Source organism: Salmo salar, chromosome 07 (assembly GCF_965601325.2).
Source record: "Salmo salar chromosome 07, fSalSal1, whole genome shotgun sequence".
Taxonomy (NCBI): domain Eukaryota; kingdom Metazoa; phylum Chordata; class Actinopteri; order Salmoniformes; family Salmonidae; genus Salmo; species Salmo salar.
The window spans coordinates 70,357,647-70,362,474 of NC_138297.1; the positions used below are offsets into that span (position 1 = coordinate 70,357,647).

Genomic DNA, 4,828 nt, shown 5'->3' on the forward strand with positions numbered 1-4,828 from the left:
TGCCTCTGATTGGGAGTCCTATAAACAGGTGTGTGTTTTTCTTTGGGGTTGTGGGTAGTTGTTTGTGAGCACTACTTTGTTTGGCCTGCCACACTGTTCTAGTCGTTCATGTTTATTGTTTTCCCGTGTATGCTTTATTCTAAAGTAATTAAAAGATGAGCATCCACATTCCCGCTGCGTATTGGTCCTCCCTTCAACACAATGACATTATCTGTGACACTAACCCAGTTCTTATGGCCAGAGTCCTAACCCAGTTCTTATGACAGAGGTCTAACCCAGTTATGATGGAAGAAGAATGAAACACATTATGATGACGGGCGAAGACAATTGAGGACACTTGAAATAGCAACCTCATACGAACTTCCGCCGATATTCTCTGAATGATGACTTTTTTTTAACAGATACGAAAAGGTTTCTTGCTGCGTTGCTGATTTGGAGAGAATAAAGGTCTTTGTAGGGCTTTGGAGGAAGTTCAGTGAATGATGCTTGATAAGTAATCTTACCTGAAACCTGAAGACTTGTGTTAGCTCTCTGAGGTAAGCTCCCAGAGCTAACGCCTAGGCTTTAGCTCAGTGGGCTAACATTGTATTTTGCTCCACAGACGACCCGGGTTAAAAGGCAGTTGGTCACAGTAGCACGTAAAATGATTTGAATCTGTCTCCACCTTCTCCATATGGTTCAATGTCCAACTGATGGAGGTTTGTAACCATTTAAAACAGTACAACACGCCGTTGATTGTTCTGACTGACTGGAAATCAGCTGAATGCTTCAGTCAGTCTTCAGAACCACTTTTTCTCTGACCACATTGACTCATACAGTACTTAGATGGGAGCCGAAAGGCGACATGCAGACATCTACAACTCCATCTATCTGGGTCAGACCCGACCTAGCAGTGGTGAACCACGTAGGAGTGTGACCTGGTTTCAGTGGGTGACACAGATCAGGGGGAGAGAGCAGAGTTGTCAACTCATCCTACCCAGGGATGAACAGAACCAACCTCTTCCAGTAAGTACCAGACAACCTTACAAAACTGAACGAACCCCATTGGATCGGGGACCAATAGTGAGGTACAGATAGTGAGAATTTGCATGGCAAAAGCTTTGGGTTGGATATAGGCCATTGATGATCCATTACAGTATCCTCCTCCACAAAACCGCTTTTATCAGCATGATGCACCAGAAAGGTTAGACAGACCTGGCAGCAAGAGATTCTTTCGGCATTTCTGGACTTTTGTTATTGTTTGTATAAAGCCAGAGTGATGACGGTGTTGTATAGTATGAATGATAGCAGTAAAATGCTTAATTGAGTCTTTTAAATTAATGACACAAAATAAACAATGTTTTTTAAATAATTAATTAATCAATCCTCAGTAGTAGAATCATTACAAGTCATAAAAACAAAATGGAATCTTCTCTAAATTATTTCCCAGAAAGGGCATATTTACTATGATATTGCAATAACAGTTTAGAAAGTAAGCTATTAAAGCACATCAGTGGGTCAGGTTCACATTTAGTAGAGAGGAGCACAGTTTAGAAGCCTACAGAACAGCAGTTATCAAGAAGATAGTGGATATAGAGCATCAGATACTCATAGACGCATCTCTTCCTTAACTTCAATAGAACTACAGCTGCTTGATGGGGGAATAACACCAATCATGAACCTTCAACCTCGATTTATCCATCCAGTAATCTCGAAGTGGTAAACTCTCTCTAGAACGCAAAACCACAACAAACAAATCTAACCGCAGGACATCATAGATCTGAAAGAGAGATAACAACAAGCTCAGCACCAATGCGTCTTGTTCTGGCCACTCCATGAAAATCTGGCGCTAACGAAATGCTGTTACACTTTTAAGCATCACGTTTCGACTGTGGGAATTTTTGAAAGGTGAAGTGATGGGTATATAACATGAAAGAACAAGTGCAGACTGTCAAACTACAGTTCTGCTACACTGCTCTTCTCTCCTCCGTTAATTACGACTCTAAACAATAAGACCGACAAGATGCGCACTATGATGTTGATGACGGTTGGTCTGCTGGCGTTGATGTTTGGACACCTGGATGGACGCGCTCATGGCCGGAAACGACGCGACAGACCAAACTGTCTCCAACGGACGGTCTCTCCCAGACTGATCAACGAATTACTCAACAAAACAGAAACTCTCACAAACTCTTTACCAGTAAGTAGAAAACTGTTTTCATACTGTTTCAAATCCATGAAATAAATATTGTTATGTGCATAGTAATTCATTGAAATGTATTTTGTTACAGACGTTCCCCAGAAAAATATATGAAAGACTTCTGCCCAAAATCTGTACAACGTGTGCTAAGGTATATTTATAAATCATATTTATAAATCAAAACATAGACTGTTACTGAACTCATTTTGCATTTTATTAAACAAGTAAGAGTAAGAGCAAGCAACAAAACTTGAATTATTTTCATTTTATTTTTAGAAACAACTTGGCATCTGGGAAATCAACAAGATATTGGATGTCTATGGCAATGTGTTCAACCAGAAATCTTTGGAAGGTCTGTACCCCAAACACTTTGAGGATCTTCTGGCAAGGCTGGAAAAAGATGTGCAATCTTGTGTGAGTATTGAACTTTAAGATAGTTCTATTTTTGACCGCCTCTTAGAGGAAATGACATTTCTGTTCATCTGTTCTGTTGTATTGTCATCACATGTTAAGGTTAAACACTGACAGTGTTTTAGCTTCAATGAGGCTAACAGAGGTGTATGAGTTCCTCAAGAGCCTATGCAAATCCCAAAGTTGGAATAGTTACCACTTTATTACTGTATGTAATCAGCAATGTTAATATTTGGAATATTATAATATGTAATACTCATAAGTAAACATATTCAAAAATAACATTTAAATTAATTTTAACATGATGAACAGGAACTACATTTACACTAACGGGTGACCAAAAATAACTGTCTGAAAGCCTCCAATCAACCCCACCTCCAATCAGCCCCACCTCCAATCTGATTGGCTGTCACCTCTACAATATATTATTAAAAGGCTCAAAATGGAGCCCCTCCCATCACAACAAGGTTCTGGCTCCAACATTTACACAGGGGTTCCTTGAAGACCCTTTTCAGAGAGGTTCCAGGTTTAACTGGAAAGGTTCGGCCTGTGTAGCAACACAAAAGGTTCTTCCAGGCACTTTTACTGTAGACTAGCAGGATGGATGTAGTTGTATACCTGCAGAACACACTGATCACCCACCCATGTTATTGTAAGATATTATAGATGCACAGACAAACAGAAAAGACAACTGACCGTTCTTCCTCTGTACAGCTGGTGGAGTGCCCAACTAGACCAAAATGGACCAAGACAACCATCAGGAAGATGGAGAACACTTTTAAGAAGGTGAATATGACTTATCCAACCCTCTTACACATCTCAACATGGTGCTTTATGGCAAAGGCACACAGCTCAAAACAAAACTAATCTCTAGATCTAATTGACCTGTTTTAATGATTCCTCAACTGTTGACATTTACCTGAGATTGACCTCTTATCTGCACCTGTGTGCATTCACAATCAGTTCCATCCCCTATGGCTGTAGTATCCAATCAGTTCCATCCCCTAAGGCTGTAGTATCCAATCAGTTCCATCCCCTATGGCTGTAGTATCCAATCAGTTCCATCTCCTATGGCTGTAGTATCCAATCAGTTCCATCTCCTATGGCTGTAGTATCCAATCAGGTCCATCCCCTATGGCTGTAGTATCCAATCAGTTCCATCTCCTATGGCTGTAGTATCCAATCAGTTCCATCTCCTATGGCTGTAGAATCCAATCAGTTCCATCTCCTATGGCTGTAGTATCCAATCAGTTCCATCTCCTATGGCTGTAGTATCCAATCAGTTCCATCCGCTATGGCTGTAGTATCCAATCAGTTCCATCCCCCATGGCTGTAGTAACCAATCAGTTCCATCTCCTATGGCTGTAGTATCCAATCAGTTCCATCCCCTATGGCTGTAGTAACCAATCAGTTCCATCTCCTATGGCTGTAGTATCCAATCAGTTCCATCTCCTATGGCTGTAGTATCCAATCAGGTCCATCTCCTATGGCTGTAGTATCCAATCAGTTCCATCTCCTATGGCTGTAGTATCCAATCAGTTCCATCTCCTATGGCTGTAGTATCCAATCAGTTCCATCCCCTATGGCTGTAGTAACCAATCAGTTCCATCTCCTATGGCTGTAGTATCCAATCAGTTCCATCTCCTATGGCTGTAGTAACCAATCAGTTCCATCTCCTATGGCTGTAGTATCCAATCAGTTCCATCTCCTATGGCTGTAGTATCCAATAGTAGAGTGTGTTTATGATATGTTGTTGACCATTCATTCCCTCTTTTGGCAGCTGGACACCAACAGGACTTACAAGGCCATCGGAGAGTTCAAGACCGTCCTCCTGTGGATCAGTGACATGAGAGAGAGAAAGGAAAGGTCAATGGATAAATGCCAGTAGTCATCCATCCATCCATCCATCCATCCATCCATCCATCCATCCATCCACACTGTCAAACTGGAGAAGTGGACTGTCACTGACACACACAGAGGAGACCTTCCAGTCACTCCTGAAGAATGAATGCCTCTGATATCATGTCAACCACAACTTCCATCCACCCCTGGCCTGGACAGTCTTCTATCTAATCTACACGATCACCTGGAGCAATGGACTGTGCACACACACACACACACACACACACACACCCACACACACACCACTCCACCCATTCACCACTGGCCTGTGTACCAGCCACTCCAGCCTCCAAGTAATCTGATGCACCAGACTCTACCTCCCACGGCACAAAAGCC

The 4,828-nt window shown here is 41.9% G+C and overlaps 1 long non-coding RNA gene across 1 annotated transcript; it reads left to right on the forward strand.

Annotated features, from left to right (window-relative positions):
• Positions 1 to 1,981: 1,981 nt before the first annotated feature.
• LOC145879968 (uncharacterized) lies at positions 1,982 to 3,379 on the forward strand. Its single transcript, XR_014392840.1, has 4 exons — positions 1,982 to 2,179; positions 2,271 to 2,330; positions 2,456 to 2,593; positions 3,305 to 3,379. It is a non-coding gene; the product is annotated as an uncharacterized LOC145879968 (long non-coding RNA).
• The last annotated feature ends 1,449 nt before the right edge of the window (positions 3,380 to 4,828 follow it).